Source organism: Sciurus carolinensis, chromosome 12 (genome assembly GCF_902686445.1).
Source record: "Sciurus carolinensis chromosome 12, mSciCar1.2, whole genome shotgun sequence".
In the NCBI taxonomy this organism is placed as follows: domain Eukaryota; kingdom Metazoa; phylum Chordata; class Mammalia; order Rodentia; family Sciuridae; genus Sciurus; species Sciurus carolinensis.
This window is the reverse complement of record NC_062224.1, coordinates 10,688-30,489: the sequence shown is the minus strand read 5'-3', so window position 1 is coordinate 30,489 and position 19,802 is coordinate 10,688. Positions and strand designations below refer to the sequence as shown.

The 19,802-nt window shown below is 36.4% G+C and overlaps 1 pseudogene; it reads left to right on the top strand.

The window, feature by feature from the left end:
• Positions 1 to 1,682: 1,682 nt before the first annotated feature.
• On the top strand, positions 1,683 to 5,305 carry LOC124961925 (ATPase PAAT-like; annotated as a pseudogene).
• Positions 5,306 to 19,802: the final 14,497 nt, after the last annotated feature.

Here is a 19,802-nt window from a genome sequence, read left to right as displayed (position 1 = left end):
AGTGTTCCTTTCTTTTTTGGTGGTCCTGGGGACTGAACCATGGTGCCACTCACCCCAGGCGAGTGCTCTACCACTCAGCCCCAGGCCATGAGTTTTTCCTGATACCATCATCGCTACTGTTCTTCATAGTAACTTTGAGCCACCAAGAAGTGTTTGAATTAGAACCAATGTACTTTAGAAAGACTTTGATTAGTTGGTTTTAATCTTTGGAATTTGAACACCAGTCACCTGTCCATTCATTCCTTCCACTCTTTTTTTTTTTTTTTTTTGAGGGAGTCACGCTGGGGATAGATCTCAGGGGCAGTTAACCATTGAGCCACTTTCCCAGTCCTATTTTGTGTTTTTTTAAAGGCAGGATCTCACTGAATTGCTTATTAGCACCTCGCTTTTGCTGAGGGTGCCTTTGAACTATGATCGTCCTGTCAGCCTCCAGAGCCACTGGGAATTCAGGCGTGTGCCGCCATGCCCAGCTGTCCTTTTACTCTTAATTGTACTTGATTGTAAAAATACTAAATTTGAATATGTTTATTATTTAATTTGGTTCATAAAATTGAGGTAAGTCAATAGAAAGGTTTTTGGTCAGTGTTGTGGTAAATGTTATAAATTCAGATCTCAAAAAATATGTTTGATTTTGAGACTTTTTCTCATTGTTTTAAAGTTTATCTATAAAGGTCAGTGTCTGCTTGTTTTCTAACCATTTGTTACCTTTTGTTAATAGGGAACATTATTAAAATCAAATCCTTCTAAGTGTGTGTGTGTGTGTGTGTGTGTGTGTGTGTGTGGTCTAGTATATCTTCTCATTTATTTTAAGTGATACAAAAAATACCATTTACCTCCAGGGAGATTTCTTATTTTAAAAAAAAAAGTTTCCTTTTGAGGTGAACTGTATTTCTCAATACATTAACATTTTGAAAATTTGGAATCTGCTACATATATCCTAGTGACTACCTACAGCTAAAGAATACGTAAAGATCTTTTACAGGATCTTTACTCATGTAGAACTGGATTTTGGTAAACACACTAAATAAACCCTTTTGGTAGCTTTTCACTATCCCAAAAGTAAGTTCAGTAATTAAAATGAGACCTAAGCAGTTTCAAGCTTGAAGTTTATGTTTAGGCACAATTCCTCACAGTGGTCTAAGATATCAGAAATGCAGACTTTTTAAAAATGGGAACAGTATGTTTGCATGGCTTCACAATTATCATACCAAAAGGTGATGGTTTGTTGTGTTTCAAGTTGGTGCTTAAGTAAAGTTGAGAGTCAGGCTTTCATGTTCTTGTACAGTTTATCTCTGGTAATTATTTCAGTTAGAGGGCTTTAGTGCATTTTGAGTATGACAATGCATTATGTATAAGCAAAAATGAATTCCAGGTTTCTTTAAGCAATAATAAAAGCATCTTTATTATTACCTATGCTTGCAGGATATTTAGTTTTTCTGTATCCTAAATGAGAAATGGGAGATGTAGGGATGAATTTATTCAACTAGTGTACATATTTAAGATGAATTTTGTTTGTTTCCCCATGCAGAGCAGTGTTCCACTCAAGAGTAGAGGACAAATACAGTTTGGGTAGTCTGGTAGGTAAACAATGCCCCATCCTTGCCCCAATAGGTCCATGTCCTAATCCCCAAAAGTGAATGTGTGACCTTTTGGCAAAGAGGAATTAAGGATGCAGATGAAGTATGGTTGCTAACCAGCTAACTGTAAGGTAGGAAGATTATTGTGGATTATCCTGATGAATCCAGTGCATCCTTACATGGGTCCTTAAAAGAGGAAGGGAAACAAAGTTGACAGACCCAGAGAGAGAGCAGAATGAGAAGGACCCATTTCTCCTTTTCTGTCATTGGAGTTGGAGGAAGACTATGAGCCAGAGGAAGCAGAGCCAGACATTGCAGTACAAGAGAACAGTCTTCCCTGGAGCCTCGAGAAAGGAAGAGTCCTGCTGTGACACCCTTTCTTTTAGCAGCCCAACAAGACCTGTGTCAGACATCTGACCTCCATAACTGTAAGATAATATACTGTTGTTCTAAGCCAGTAATCAATTTGTTAAGTCAGAGATAAAAGGTGCACAGGTATTTAGTCAGCTAGTGTACATAGTGTACATGCATCAAGGGATGTTGAGACCTTGATTGTTTAGGTGTCCAGTATCCTATTAAGGTGTGAGAAGTAGGATCATCTTGAAGTTCATTACCATAATCTAGGAAAAAATGTTAAGGATAGTGATAGATAGGGATTTTTCACAAAGGCCAGTGAAAGTAACAAAAGGTGTTTTGCAAGTTGAGGGAGGTCATGTTGACTGTTTTGGTTTCAGATATACTAAATTTGTGTGTGTGTTTTGGTATTAGGGAATTGAACCTAGTGGGATTGTACCCTGAACTACAGCCCCAGCTACTTTTTTTTTTTTTTTTTTTTTTGAGACAGGGTCTGGCTCCGTTGCCCAGGCTGGCCTTAAACACGTGATCCTCCTGCCTCAGCCTCAGTTGCTGGGATAACAGACATGCACCACCAAGTCCAGCATCAGATACCCAATGTGAAGTGATGGTGGGGACCTGCCCTATGAAGTTCATTTGGATACTTACTAAATCTTCACTGAACACACTAGATGATTTGTGCTAAAAGGATAATGTTTCAACCAGTAAAGCAGGAAACACACACACACACACACACACACACACACACACACACACACCTGCCTTAAAATCTCAGAGGTAGTATGTTGAGGGAGGAAAGGACAAAATTAACAGTCATGTAAGTAGCTCTGTGGCAAACCAAAACTGGGGTTCTCGTCAATTTCCTTCCAGTTTGGTCGAGAAAGAGCCTAGTACTTGAAGAAGTTGTGTGTATTCACTTTTCTTAGTAGGACTGTGTCTGAGTTCATTCTAAGAATATAAAAATGCATTTTCATTCTAGGCTCAGGTGAGAGAGATGACGAGAAGGTCATTTTGCATCAGACATTATTAAAACTTTTGCTGTCTTTAAAAGTACTTTTGGGATGCAGGACTGACCAGCTGCCCCACACTGGCCTCTTCCTGGGAAGCGGCGAGCAGGGCCCTGACCCAGAGCCTCCTCCTCACCCAGGCTGGTGTTGGTGCCCAGGACCTCAATTGGGAGTTGCTGCTGGCATCACCTGCTCCGGGCCAGGACCTGGTGCACTTGAGCAGGACCCCTGAACCCCAAGGCAGAGCCCCTGCTTCCTCGACCTGAGCTGCGGCCCCAAGGGAGGTGAAGAGGTCCTCGCGGTGGGCATCCTGAACTCGGCGAGAAACATATAGATGTACATGGGAGAGGAGTACTGCGCCACTGGCAGGGGCAAGGGTGTCTGCCAAGGGCATCTGCTCTGTCCCCAACGCAGTTGCTGTCCTTTGGAGAAAAGCAGTGAGTGTTCATCAGTAATGTCGTGGTATATATGAGACCAATGTCAGCAAGTTCTTCACCAAGCTCTCCTGCTCTAGGGTCAAGGGTAGACCTTGACAAGGTCCAAACCATAATGGAGTCATGGGGTCAGAGTTATCACCTGGAGCTCAGCAGTTGATGAATATGGTTAGGTTTCAGCAACTGAATCGTATTCCCATTGGAGAGCAGCTTTAGTCCATTTTGGGAACTGTCAGACACAAGCACATGATTGCACTCCATCGTCCACTTCAGTAGTCCTGGACAAGTCACCCTCCACACCTTTCCCTTTTAGAACTGCATTGACATCTGCAAATGGGACTGAAAACTTACACTTTCATCAATAAAAGCAGAAGACCACCTGGGGAGGGAAATAACACGAACCATGACAGGTGTAAGACTGTGCCACAGAACCATTCCCTTCTTGAAAATGATCTTAAAAATGCAGTATCTTCTTTATCACCAAAGAAAGCAAGTGACAAGCTCACTCCCCAGCTGTGAGTTGCAGCCCTTTCTGCAGAATTTATGCAGTCAAGTCAACCATCTTCAAGTGGGACATAATGCCAAGAGGCAGGAAACATCCCCAAACCCAGTGAAGGCATTGTTGGTGTTGCAATGGAAGAATAGCCTATTTGCTCCTACTTGCAGCAGATTCTCTATAAAAATATGGAACTACTGGAAAAGAAAGTTGTGGACTGCATTGATCAGCAATACATCAACTCCAGGAGCACATAGATGACAAGGTGGCCTTGTTGATGGACTTCCTGCAAAATCCCAACTCCCCACCCACTGGGCTGCCTCTGAGCCATTGTGACTCTGGAGAAAGAATTTCCAGTGGAGAAAGATAAGTGCTCAGCATATAGTGGCCTGCAGATATTCATTACCTATTTATTACAAAACCCAAACCTAAAAACATTTATGAAAGCCAAGTATTTGATGTCCTGTGAAGGCTCAAGAACTGACATAAAGTGACCTCAGTGTTTTTAGTGCCCTGTTACTGTTAATCCAGTACTGTACACTAAGAGGTAACAACAAAGTTAGAAGTTATTCTTGTTTACAATGTTTTCCATGTGCTGAAATTTTTGCATGCTTGTATTGCTTATAGGTTTTAAATATTTAAGGATTTTTTTGTATGTGGTGCTGGGTATAGATCCCAGGGCCTCATGCTTGACAGGCAATCACTCTAGCAACTGAGCTATATCCTCAGCTCATATTTAAGGATTTCTAATGTAGTTCATTAGTTTTGTATTGTATGTGTTTGAAGTAGTTTTAATTTGTACAAAGACCTTATTTAATATTTGTGAGGTATGAAAAAATGCTTACTTGGATTTATTTTTCTAATTGATCGTTCTTGGAAAACTGAGGGTTTTGACTTGAAATGCTTAATTTCAGATCACCAACTTATATTTTATATTGTTTACTTCAGATTTCAAAACTGGATGTCATGTTTGGTATATGTAAGATCAGTTCTCAGTGTGGCCATTGATTTTATGCTTTGTGACATCATAGCAGCAAATAGCAAAGTGAAAAATCAAAACTGGCCCATTCCTTGTTAGGACTGTTACTTTGGATTTAGTGTTTGATGTACAATGGGAGAAGTTGTCTTGTTTTACCCCCGTAACCAAGAACACATAATGAAGTCTCCCTTTTAGGCTGATACCTGTTCCTTTTTCCAGCCCTTCCTGGCTCTTGTCCAGCGTGAACTGCTGAGGGTCTGTCTGCATTGAAGCATTTCAGCATATGAGTCCAGGAGGCTGCAGTTCTGTCTAGTGGACTTCACTTTCAGATATGAGCTGGGCACAGTGGTGTATGCCTGTAATCTCAGTGACTCTGAAGGCTGAGGCAGGAGGATTACAAGTTTAAAGCCAGCCTCAGCAACTTAATGAGGCCCTAAACAATTTAGCGAAGACCTTGTCTCAAGATAAAAGATAAATGAAAAAAAAAAAAAAAAAGCATGGGGATGTGGCTTAGTGGTAAAGCACCCCTGGGTTAAATCCAACACCAAAAAACAAAACAAAACAGAAACAAATGTCTATGTGTTGAAGGATGATGTGTTTGTGTCTAAAAATAAATGGATCTTCCAGAAGCTAAAAATAAAAACAAGTACTTTTGTTCTTCTACAGCATTACCTTCCTGCTCAACACCAGAATAAAGCACATCCTCTTGAGTGACATATCTGTCTTTGTGGCAGTTCCCACTGTTCCATGGTCTTCATTGTATTGTATTTTATCACAGTAACAAAAGTGTATGGTTTATTTAGTGTCATTTACTGTTACTTTATTCCAAGATTGTTTTTTTCTGCTGAATAGGAGATATAACAATTAAATGAATCCCTTAATGCCTGCTTATATATTTGGTTTTCATCCTGTGCTCCTACAACCCTGGGGTTACTTTTTTCCCCAGAAATCTTTTTAATTGTCTTATTTTCTTCAACTTGAAATGTTACTGACAAGAAAAAATAACCTTTACTAATTTTGACCCTTGAATTTTTTCTTTTAGGAATTTCCCTGCCCTTTTGGATTCTGTAGTTAGCCTGCCTATCATGCCTCTTTGATTAAGTTTAAGGACTTTGTTAATAGTTTTTTTTTTATCATTTTCTATGTGTGTTGACAATTGTAGAGGTTTATAGAGGAGAAACAGGAACACCAGAAAGATCATGTGCTTCAGTTAACAAACTATTGAAGCTGCTTGTAGTAAATGAAATCCCTGAAGCATACTCCTTCTGAAACTTTGACTGTGGAGTGAATTTCCAGGTCAGGAACATAAGGATGGCAGTTTTGGTAGCTGTTGCCCTCAGTAGTGTTAGTCACTGTTGGCATGTGACTTCTTTGAGATCAGATTGGGTATTTTTTTAAAAGAGGATACCTGTTGATAATTGTTTAAAAATTTTCCAAGAAACTAAGATAAACTCCCCTTTTCTCTCCAAAAGGAAGGGAGTATATGTGTAATGTAGCAATTAAAGTCAAATTCAGGGGTGTATGGGTGCTTTGGCTTAGCAAATCTCATATTGTAATTTCAGATCATTTTATTGTCAACCACTGTCTTGTGGTGTTCAGGATTCTGCTACTCTGGGTCCAGTGAGAAAAGGGAGGTCACACAGTAATGAGAACAGAGAATGTTCAGTGTAAAGAATTACTCTCACAGGCTGTTGCCTAATAAGAATTAAAGAGAGCTATAAAAAATAATTGTAATTGATGCAAGAGCACCCTGTGCTTGTAGGGCTGTGATTGAGTAACCAAGCAAGCAGCCCACACGGGGTTTGAGATGCAGGCCTCATTGGAGAGGACTTGTCTATGATGACCAGATAGCAGAGAAAGGGTGTTGATGGAATTTACTAGAATGTCACTCTCTCTGGTACCAGAGACACATGTTTATAGGAGGTATTTCAGCAGGACCTGTGTTCTACAGACTTGTAGGCTCAGGAGGGAGGGTGCAGAGGAAGCTGTGGGCTGTGGTGCAGAGCCAGGAGCCTGGTGCTGGAGACACCTGTCAAGCAGTGCCCTAGATGGAAGCAGAACTCTTCTCCTGCAGTGTCTCTGGTGCCGTCTGCTGAACATTATCCATGAGTTGACACTGGTACAGAAACTAGAATAGTTTTTCTTTGTACCTATTCCCTGGTTTAATCACAGCAGCATATTGCTGTGCTAGGCTTTTCCTGAAGTACAGGTTCAAAGCGTTTGCACCCTCTGCCATCCAGAAACTTCTTCTTGGAAGTGAAGTGTTGGTAGACTACTTTGGTCTTAGAGTCCACTCCTGCCTTTTATGTTCCCATTTAACTGATCATGGTCATTTCCCTGCTCTGTGCCCTGTCACATTTTTAAATGTACAAAGGAAGTCATGGTCCCGGACCAAATTTTGGGGTATTTTTTTTCTTATAAATATAGTGGTGATAAGATTAATGGCTCTTTTTTATTAGCCTTAGAAAGTATTACACAGTTCCTTTGGCTTATTTTACCATAAGGATTTTGTTCTTGTTTTATAAACAGCAGACTAAAATAATCACTTTTCATAGCTTTTGTTTTATGATGTGTTTAAAATCAGCCAGGATACTACAGCCATGAACTCTGTAAGTATGTCCTTCAGTGAGTTGTTCTGTCCAATTAAAACACAAACTGGGTAATTTTAGGGTTTTCTTCTTTCTAATTATTTTTCTTGACTTCCTCTACACAAATACTAAAGTACTGTATTTTGTTTGTGTTTATAATCACAGGAAAATTCATGTATGCAGATGCTTTCAAAGTTTTATGATGTGGTTCAAGTGTCAGTTATATAGTGTGATGTTTTTGACTAGCTTTCATTTTGTTGCTGTTTCCACCATAATGTAACAATAAGAATTCAGAAGCTAAAATAACTCATGTAACCTTATGCCAGCTGGGTTTCATAGGTCAAGGAAATGATTTAGACAAGATAAGTGTACATTTCCTCAGTTATTTTCAGGTTGATACTCTGAACACATTTTTAAAATCTCTTGGGCATTTTACCAGTATCTTTGTATTCTTTATATTTACAGTACTTATAAAAATTGTTCAAAATATTTGGTATTCTCTGAAATTTACTGTGGTTTATCACTGTATGAATAATTCAGAAGAGAATCTGTTGAGTCTCTCTCCTCCTGCTCTGTGTTTCTGTGTCTGTCTATATATTTTCATGTTAATAATCTCACTGGTTAGCCTGAGGACACTGAAATATCAACTCTTCCAACTTTATTGGGGACTCAGATATTTCTACCAAGTTCTTCTTTGCTTCCCAATTTACAGTGTTATTGAAACTATTGAAAATTACAAGTTTCACTACTTTGTAATTTGGTAATATCTTTGTATAAGAAGTTTATACAACTGTCTGGCTATTGTATTCCTTATTGACATCTTCTGATTTTGATCCCTTGAAGCATTTAGATTACCAGTTTTCCCCTTCCATTCCTTCTTACTTTTTAGTGTGGTATCACTAACTAAATTTTAAACTCTTTAATGGAAGAGCTGGCAGCTGACATCAGTGTTCATCGACTGTTTGGTTTGGGAAGAAAGTGATGTGAGCAAGTGTCTGCCAGTTTTGACCCACAGGTCACACACAGTTTGGTGCCTGTTTTTTATACAGCCTGTGAACTAATGATGGTAGCTGTGCTTTTCAGTGGTTGGAAAAAACATCAATATAAAGATATTTTACAATATGGAAATTACATGGACTGCCAATTTCAGTATCCATAAATAAAATTTCATTGGACGACAGCCTTGCTCTTTATTTACATATTGTCTGTGGCTACTTTTGCCTTAGAGCAGTAGTATGTTTCAGTAGTTGTGACAGAAAATCTATTGTCTGCAAATTCTAAATGATCATCATCTGACTTTTGTAGGAAGAGTTCACTAATTGTTTTGCTAGAGTATCAGCAACATTGAATTCAGTGACAAGAAAGACTTCTTTGGGTCTTTCTTCTTTATTTAGCTAAGGATTATTAATTTTGTTTACATTTTCAAATAACCAGCTTCTTATTTCATTGATTTTCATATTGTTCTTTAGTTTCCACTTTATTTCTGCCATGATCTTTTATTATTTCTTTGATTCTACTGATTTTAATTTTTTAATATTTTTCTAAGACCTTAATGTGTGCATCACTATTCTTTTTTTCCTTTTAAATTTTATTGAGTTTTCTGCTTTTATAAATGTAGAAACTCATACCTGTGAGCTTTCCTCTTAGCACTCTTTTGTTATATTTTTAAGTTCTTATATGTGATCTTTTAATTTTCACTTGATTTTAGAATTTTTTTAAATTCCCTCTTTGATTTCTTCATTGACACCCACTCTTCTTTGAAGATACTTTTCAGTCTCTGTGTGTTTGTATAATTTCTATAGTTACTCTTGCAGTTGGCTTCTAGTTTTATTCCATTATCTTATCACAAGCAAGACATTGTTTGCATTTTTTAAATATATTACGACTTGCTGGGTGGGGTGGCATGAGCTTGTAATCCCAGTGACTCAGGAGTCTGAAGCAGGAGGACTGTGAGTTCAAAGCCAGCCTCAGCAATGTTGAGGCACTAGGCAATTCAGTGAGATCCTATCTCTAAATAAAATACAAAGTGGGACTGGGGATGTGACTCAGTGGTTGAGTGTCCCTGAGTTCACTCCACAGTACCTCCCCCCCAAAACATTAAGACTTGCTTTGTGGCCTGTATATAATCTGTTTTGGAGGATGTTTCTTGTGCTGATAGAAAGACTGTATTATGTTGCTGTTGGTGGGAATACTTTGCATATGTTCAGTACAAATGTAATGCTGCTTCTTTCCTGATTTTTTTTTTTTTTTTTTTTTTTTGGTTCTGGGAAGAGTGAGTATTTTAGTCACCCACTGTTGGCAGTTGCAGTGTTGTGCAGCTGTTCTATCAGCAACTTGGGAGACTGAGGGAGGGAGCAATTTTGATTCAATTTTAAATATATTCAATCATTAAGGGATGTATCTTATGCACTGCTATATCCTCAGGAGCTGGCACAAGTTCTAGAATAATAAATGTTTCTCTAAAGAATGAGGAAATAGAAAAATTTAGCTGTGGTCACAAATTCAAAAGTTTTGCAACTAAGATGGAGGTAAGCACTACATACAAAGCATAAAAGGCTTATTCTTCATGCTTTTATTTTTAAATAAAGCATAATGGCAACTAGTATTTATATTAAATCTATTGTATGCATGTCAAAAGTATTTTAAATGATACTAGGGAATAAAACATTCCACAGAAGTCAATCTTAGAGATAAATACATTTGAAATTAATTCAATATTTTTAGCTGTTGGCTAATATTATAGAATGAAATTAATATTTTTTCTTTTGTTCCTAAAAATTTTTCCTTCTGACTTTATGCCAACTATCATCCCTACAAACATCCAGTGCATATTATAAAAAATCAAGTTACTGAAGAATTAGGGAGGCAAGTAGGTAAGCTGTGAGGAAGAAAAAGGGAGAGAAGAAAAATATTACAAATTATGCCTTTGATTCTTTTGGACTTTAAGCCATATATAAAAGTACAGAGAGAAGAGAACTATCATTCAATTTTCTGCCTGGAGTAATTTGGAAGGAAAAAAATACCTTTCACAATGAAAGGAAACACAGGAAGAAAAAGAATATATTAATTTTTTTCTTGTGTCATGACAGGAAAATAAGTTGAGATAAGCTCAATAGAAATCTTGTAATCACTGAAGAAGAAATTTGATGTAGGTATCCTGCCCACTTAAGTATTCAGATTGTGAGTGCAACTCACAAGGTTTACATTCAAAACCCATAAAGAATACCCATAACTCAATAATTCTTTAAGTAGAACCCAATTAAAATGACCTAGGCACAGTGGAACATCCTGTAATCTCAGCAACCCTTGAGGATGAGGCAAGATGATCACAAGTTAGAGGCCAGCCTCAGCACCTTAGCAAGAATAAATAAAATAAAACAAAAAAAATACTTCTCTGGTTTCAATTCCCATACCAAAATTGATGCTCTATATCATTAAGTAGGAAAATGACATATTGTAACTACTATGAGGTAACAATGCACACAGACTTAGGGCTACTTATAAAGGAGGGCTGCAGATGTAGCTCAGTGGTACCATGTGTTTATTAGTACCTGTCAAATCATTTGTCACCCCCAGCACTTAGGCTAATTGGGGGAAAGGCATGCCAGTGAGAATGTTTAGAAACTGGAACCTCACACACTCATACAACTTTGGTGGGAATATAAAGTAGCACAGCCAAAATGATGTGATAAATTTCTCTAAGCTGAAGATATTTTAGAACATCTACTTTAATATGTATTTGTAAACAATATAATTTGGTAATTCCAACCACTTAAGACTTCAGAAAATAAGCAATTTGGAAATAACTGATGAATGTTTATAACCACAATAAATTTAAGTTAGGTGTTTGATCCAAATGTATTACATACAGAAGACTAAAATAGTTATGCTAAAAAATTAAAAACAAAACTTCTATAAACAGAAGCATGAGATTGAAATAGTTCCCCAAGTATTTCAAAGACCTTCTTGGGCCTCAAAATCCAGCCATGTTTCAACATACTCTTCTAGACACTGAAGATAAATACCAGAGACATTCTCTGACCATGGTTATTTGCAAATATCCTATTATAAAAAATCCAGTTCCTATAAAATTTAATAAATAAAATATGAATAATTTTGTTTGGTTTTTATCTTTCTAGAAATAATAACTTAAATATGAAATAGAGAATAAAACTAATGGATATGTGAACAGTAAGCCCTGTGGATGAAATGGGAGAAGGCAACGTCAATGCTGTAACACTTTTTTGTCTTGGGCTGATGCACAGTTAATTACATGGCCACTTCCAGGTACAAAGTGCTAGTTTTCCTGTATTTGCTTGATTTCACCACTGTAATAATGTCCATGAAAAAAGGGAAACATTCAGTCAAATTTTGTTGCTACAATTTTTGAAACATTTTATTCTGATTTTGTTTCAACACCTTTGAAACACATGCCTAACAAAAGTACTCATGCACCTCCTTTTTCTCCAGTAGACCTTTGGATTAAAATCCATAAAATTCATGTGACAATATTAGACACTCTTCAGTCACTTATTTTGTTTTCAACAGTGATTTTAAAAGGGTTTAAAGTACCATATCAATTTTTCTGAAGGATAATTTTAGAAATATGGATATCAAATAGAGTGGTAGGACCTCTAAGAATTGGCCTCTCCTGCATCCCTTTTCTAATGGATTGTTGCTTGTTTTACACATTGTTCTTTAAGACCTCACAGCTTTTTTTTTAAACTTACTAAGGCAGACCTTCAGTGAGGCAAACTTCATTACACATTTGGTTGTTTGAATAATCAGTTTATACTATTTGTATTTTTCACCAAATGGTTTTTCATATACAAATAAAATAAATATTACAAAATATTCAGTTTTCTAAATTGTCTCCAGTTTTGATTTCAATCAATGAAATGTTCACATCAAATTTAGATTTTGGTTGGTAACTAATTTTTCAAGTCCTGTTACTACATGAGACTGGAGAATGTATAAATAAAGAATATGCATATTCTTAATCTGAATGTGTTTATTTGGGACAGTTCAGTGCAGGGTTAGTATACCATTTCTCACACCTGTAATCTTCAGCAGCTCTGCCCCAACTCAAGTTTTTATTTTACAGTTAAAGAATAAGTGTTCATCTCATGCTTTTCAGATTTTTGTTATTCTTTATGTCCCACTACCACCAAACAACCTACGCAAAATCCTGAAGTCAGATAACTATAATCCAAACAGTTATTTTTCTAACAAAGGAGAGGGTAGCTACAAATCTCTATATCCCCGTCAGGTAACGAGTGTATCCTCAGTGCTGTTATAATATTCCAGAAAAAAAATTATTTCTTGGAACAGTTCAGCATTTAATGCTGTTGGAATGTGATGTGATTCATTTGTACTTTCATTCACTCATGCTTCAGGGACAGTGTTCTTGTGTTCTAGTGTACTCCTTCAATATATTTGGACTGTCATGGAAAGGCCACAGATGGGGTGAATCAAATTTATGTGCCAATTCCAGAGTCTCTATGTCAAGGTGTCTCCAGAAATGGTTTCCTTTGAGGCCCACACTTGGACATTTATATTGCCATCTTTTGACTCTGTTTGCATGACATTTTTTCCCTCTTCTTCTCTATCCTTATTAATGCATTTTATAAGGAGAAAAATTTAATTGGACTAGGATTTATATCAATTAACTAAATTAGCATTAACCATGACTTTATGAACCATATATTGAACTGGGGATACACCTGAGCTGGTAGAGTATTTGCCTCACATGCACAAGGCCCTGGGTTCAATCTCCAGCACTACATAAAATAAAAATAAAAATAAAAAAGGAACCATATATTTAAATGAAGTCACAGTCTGAGGCACCAGGTATGTGTAACATCAACATGTGAGATATGGAGTGAGGATACAATTGAGCTGATAATATATACTAGTGGACTTCTGAAAACAGACTCCCACGAAAGGGAATACTGAATGAAGGGATGTGAACATGAAACATTTTAATAGATACAGGCAAATAGAATCACAGATGGGCTGCTGAAGTTTAATTGGCAAAAGAAATCTCTGATTGTAGCAGCTACTCTCAGTCAGGATTCTCTTGGTTTTGACATTTAAAAAGATGTGTTTCTTGGTTAATCTCTTGTCCATGAGGTAAATAAGATCATGTTGTTCCATTTTTTTCAATTTCCAACTGATAAATTGAGTTACTTCTCAGTTGATTTATCAGTCATATAGATTATTTTCTTCCCTCAGTCCTACTCAGATATTGGGCCCCATATTGTGCTTTCTTGCACCAAGTAGTCTTGAAACATTTGCCCTAATGTAGACCCTGGGTTGACCTGTTACTGAAAACTTTCCTTAACATGAAAGAAGGGCAAACAATAGTCTGTCAATTCAAATGGACCTCCTGGGATGTTTTTGCTAGGCTCTCTCTTTAAAATGGAGTAGAAATATTATTTCTCTAGACAAATATCCCCTATATCAGGAGTAAAACAGACTTTGAGAATCTTAGAATGAATTTCATACAGTTCTGTCCTGGGCAGTTGTCAGTCTGACATATGATGCTGAGAAACCATTAGATATCTAGATGCCTTTTTCTCATCTCTACAATTGGATGTTTTTAGAGGACTCATTTGGAAAAAGGCTTCATGGAAGAATTGATATAAGTTGCTCCCACATCTGTCAAAACACCTTGAAGTTACTGTGTAGATAATGCTTAACCATTTTCTGACATATCACCACTTTTTTTTTCCAAAATCTTATAACCTTTTCATCAGGGTCACTCATATTATCCACATGCCCAGACACAATATGCAAACTCTTGCTTGTCTGAAATCCAGATTCCATTTCTTTGATATTTTGTGGTACTTCCAATAATTGTATGTCCCTCCTTGGCCTCGTTTTGCTCTATAACCTCAAAAAAATTCTGCTGCATGACTCTATAGTGCATGTCCCTCTTGTTTTGAAACATAGGCCTCATTGGTCCTTTACATTCCTCTAAATGAGCCTGTTTTATAATTAATAAACCATGATTTAACTTCCCACATATTTAACATCAACCTATATTTTTATATGTAAAGGGGTGTTGAGATAAATTTTAGCTAGTGTTTGCCTTTGAGGTAAACTGAATAAGGATTTCCTGGATTCTGGAATGGGAGCCCCAAGATGATACAGTTATATGAGAACGTTCTCTTGGTGTTGTGCTATGTAATACACAGGAGTGGATTTTATGTACATATATCACATACCCTGCTTTTTTGAATCATTTTCACTTTTCAAGTCTGATGAGAATAAGAAATATTGCAAGAGTTTTGTGATCTGGTGGAGCTATTTTGGCTTTGGAATCAGATACAGCTTATCCTGTGCCCCAGTGCACCTACTTATTAATTGTAGGAATACGTCCACAGGAGGAAACATATATTACCTTTTGGCCAATAGGTCTAACCTCAAATTGCTGAATAAGTTTGCATTTTATGTATTTAAACAAAAGAATCAGGGCTATGGAAGATTGCAGGCTATGTGTCCCTAACCCCTAGGCACCTTCATTTTTCTGTTGTATCATGTTTGCAATGTGAAAAACCTGTGGCCAGTATAAAGTGAGAAAGAATGATTTACTTTTGAACACTTCCTGGTTGGAACTTCTTACTCCCCCTCAGGGTATTTTTTTTTCTCCTAATTTTAGATCTGAGGAGAAATATTATTATGGAACTCTATCCCTCAACACTAGCATGTAAAGTGATAGACCAGGCCCTTTAAATCCCTGATATCAGGGGACCCATATCCCTCAAACCTGGCATGTGGCTACATTAAAATGAAGTATGCTGGAGAGAGAATCAAACTTGAGGGTGTAGTTCCAAAAGCACATGTTCTTCAATGGTAGTATTTTATAAATCACATGAAGGTAATATTCTCAAAAGGCTGCATTATGTTATTAATATCAATTCCAACTCTTTCTTTTTATGCTATCAATAAGAGTCTTAAAAATATTTAAATTACTTTTGCACCTTAGGTGTTGTTTTCATTGAATATTGTTGCCTTAAGGGGTTGTTACATTCAAAGTTTAGTCTGTTTCCTAACAAGGACAGAGAGCAGAATAGTTAAATAATATTTTATATTAATTGCTGTTTTATTATTTTATTCATGAATAACATACTGGTGTATATAATCCATAAACTGAAATGGAAACGTGCACCAGGTTAAATGCAAATGTTGTGCTGGTTGGACTAGATCCTACTTCTGGAATAAAATAGTGCCTTAAAATAGCAGCAGCCTGAGGCTCTGGGGTGCAATTCCCAGACCTCAAAAGAAAAAAAAACTGCAACCAAGGACCTACCATTGTGTTCTGATTCATGTGCTTTGGCTATTATTCAGTGTTATTCACAGGGAAGGCTCCCTGGTCTCATACCCCAGAGGCACAGCCTGAAGCCAATCAGGAGCAGTTAGAACTGTCCAATCCTGTGTGCTGACAGGGAATGGGGTGGGCTTCCGCTGTTTTCTCCGTTTCTCCTGAGACCGCCTTATTGACCAATCAGCTCTAGGCTTTACTCTACTGCTTCAGAGACCCAGGTTGCTCTGTTGTGCAGGGGCTGAAGATCCCTAGGGAGAAGGACTGGCTCCTGAACACCCAGAAATGGTGAGTGGGCAGTGGGAGCCTGGGGAGGGAGGCTTTTGGAACGGTGGCAGTGACTGTGGCAGAAACCAGACCCGGCAGACCGGGACTCTCCGCAGTCTCTGGAGTCTGCAGGCCTAAGCCCTCCTGTGGGGAAGTGCACCCTCTGTCCTCCTGGCCATCCAGATGGAGAACATGTCAGTGGCAGAGACCCCTCACTGCCTTCATTATTCTTGAAGGACATCCCTCAATAATACCACACAGGTGTGTTCCTGTGACCCAGCATCTTCCCAGATGTTGGTGATTGACGGGGGTGGGGGATTACTGTAATTAAATCTCCACTTGCCATTTTCCTGCAGGAGAGCAGCTGTGGTCTGTAGGAACCACGTTTCCTCCTGAGCTAGCTAATTTTCATTTTTCCTTTTCTTTCTTTCTTTCTTTCTTTCTTTCTTTCTTTCTTTCTTTCTTTCTTTCTTTCTTTCTTTCTTTCTTTCTCTCTCTTTCTTTCTTTCTTTCTTTCTTTCTTTCTTTCTTTCTTTCTTTCTTTCTTTCTTCTTTTTCTTTCTTTCTTTCTATGTGTGTTGCTGGAAGTTGATCCTAGGGATACTTTACTACAGAGATATATCCCTAGTAATTTTTATTTTCTATTTCGAGACAGGGTCTAGTTTATTTGCTGAGATTGTCTTGTTATGGTTTGATTTATCTAGACTTTTATATTGAAATTAAGTATATGATTTTTTCATACATATGGATTCATATATGGATTTCATTTATATTATGATTCCTTGTTGATTACTGTAGTAGTATAGTTTCACAATATACATGAATATCAGAAGTATTCCTTTTACTCTTATAATTGAAAAATTTCCTGGCTAAAATCATATATAATTTTGTGGATGAATTTTAGAAGTTTATGGTTTCTTATTTCATTAAAAGTAAAGCATTTTGATTTTTTTATTATTACACTATATTTATAGATAATATTGGGTTCATTTTTACATGATCATATAACATAGAATATAATTTGCTCCATTTCACTACCCAGTAGTTTCTCTTTCTCCCTACTCCAACCTTCTCTCTTCCATTTATTTATAGTTTTATACATTACTGCTTTATAGATACACATAAAAGTAGAATTTATTGTGATATATTCATATAGGCACATAGCAACTTTACTGGGTATATTGTAAGCAAATTTAGAGGAAAATTATCTTCCTTGTAATAATGAATTTTGTCATTTACACATAGGATATGTAAGTGTTTCATGTGCTTCTGATGATATTTATTTTCTCGTAAGTTCTACATTGTTTCTTTCTAAACATGTATACATGTGAAATATCACCTGCATATTGCACACACATAAAACTTAAGCATGATGTTTTATACTATTTCTTAAACTGAATATACTATAACTAAAAATTTGACTGGCTCCTAGTAACCATTTTTCCCACAGATAATTTATCTCTTAGAAAATTTACATTCACTTGAACCATGCCCCTGGGATTGTATGGTTGGTGTTTGGATGAGTATGTTGTGTTCTTACCTGTTATCATGGTCACATATGCTGTATTTTAGGAAGTCTTTGTGACAGTGAGCATCATATATCTTCAATAACAAGAGTTTCCACAAATAATAATAAACTCCTTGAGTTTATAAATATTCAAGTGTTTTATATCATCATCAATAATATTTTGTCTGTAATGAAATTTTATATTTCTGTAAATATTTTAAAAACTTCTTTAGATTTTGAATGTTTTATAATTATTGAAGATTTAGATATAGATATCTATATTAATATAGATATATAATATTAATATAGATATAGATATCTGTATTAATTGGCAGTTCAAGGCATTTGCCTGCATTTCTTTTATGGTTCCTGGCTTCAAATTTAAGAAAATGTATCTGAAAAGGCAGATAGAATGGATTTCAAGGAAAAAAATTTGTATTTAATTTATTAAAAATATTACATTTTTACTCCCCTGAGTTTGTATTGTAGATATCTTGTATGTTTTGTATTTGGAGGTTATTTCAAATGAAATTCTAGGGCTTATCTTTTGAAATTTTAACAGGAAATACAAATTTAAAAAATCTCATTTCCCTGTGGCTGCAGGAAAATGAATATATTTTCTCAACATCAATTTTTCAGTAAATTGTTGGATGACACATTCACAAAAGCATCCACTCCTTCCTTGAAGATTTTTTATAATGTTTTTGACAGTGAATCATGGATTGTCTTATCTGGATTTTAGACTTTAATTCAAAATCATATAGGATAAGATTTGGCATTTCAAGAAATATGCGTTATAATCTATTGTTTTCTGAATGATGTATTGTAGAGATAGTAAAATATGGATATTTATTTTTAGAAATAGTTTTACATATATTTTCTTTAAAATTTATGAGCCTTTTAGATTTATTTCTCTTCTGAATCATACTCAGACTCTGAAACTGTGATGGACTTTTTTGCACTCTGGAATCTCTAAGCACTTACCTCATAAGGAATCTAGGTTGATATCTCAGTTTTGAAGAGTTACTTAACATGTAAGTAGGAAAAAAACATTTGTGTTGGTCCTTGGATGTCTTTTCTAAGTACTCTCTTCAAAATGGAGTGAAAATATTTCTTCAGACACATCCTCTACATCAGGTTCAAATCAGTCTTTGAGGAGCTTTGAAGGGATTTTATATGGTTCTGTCTCTGGGTAGTTCTCTTTGTGAAACTGAGTTGCCATTTAATATCCAGAAATCTGTGTTTACTCATCTTTATAATGGGAATAAACTTTAGAGAACACAGATGGAATATGCTTCTCATGGAGACTAGTAATACTTGTATGTGCTGTGGCCATGGCTGACAAACCACCTGGAAAACACTGCAGATACTAATTGTATAACCATTATCTGCCACTCATATGAATTTTCTTTTCAAAGTTTATAATAACCTTTTACACTGTAGGCACAAATGTCACTCACATTTCCAACATAAAAGGTTGATTCTTCCTTTTCTGAATTCCAAATTCCAATTCATTGCTGTTTCAAGGTGGTACAATTAACTGTGTTTCCTTGCACTGCTTTTACTTCATGTCCCCAATAAAAGGGTTGTCTGCTCTATGCCTCTATCAGCTATGTTTAGAAAATGACATAGAAACTTGTATTTTTTGCATATTTGTACAGGAGGGTTTGAATTACTTCTGGCTGATGTCATTCCTTATAATAAACTGAACCAGGATTTCCCCAGGTCCTAGAATAGGAGCCCCATAAACAATCTGGTACATAAAAAGTTTTTGTTTATATGGAATATATGTTCTTATTCTATATATGCACAAAGGTTCAGGCAATTCTCTTACCTGCTTTTCTTTTAGGTGAGTAATACAATTTCTTATCTGTATTTATTCTCAGGTTCAAAAAACTGGAGAGACACTGCCCTGTATTAAAGCAGGGAACTTTAAGTGGAAAGCTACCAGAGGTAGGTTTTCTCCCTCCAAATGCTGGTCATGGTCCATTCCATTCTATATACCAGAGACCAAGCAAAATATATTAAAATTATACACACACACACCCCCTTAGAAATCCTGCTTTTATTTAATAAGTGCCACTAACCAAGTTCTAAAATAATAAGAAAATTTGTATGATTTATGTGGTGTAGTGGAGATGTTTGGGCTTTTAAATTAGACACTTTTTTTTTTTTTTTTTTGTACTGAGGATTGAACTCAGGGGCACTTAACCACTGAGCCACATTCCCAGCACTTTTAAAAATTTTATTTAGTGACAGGTTCTTGC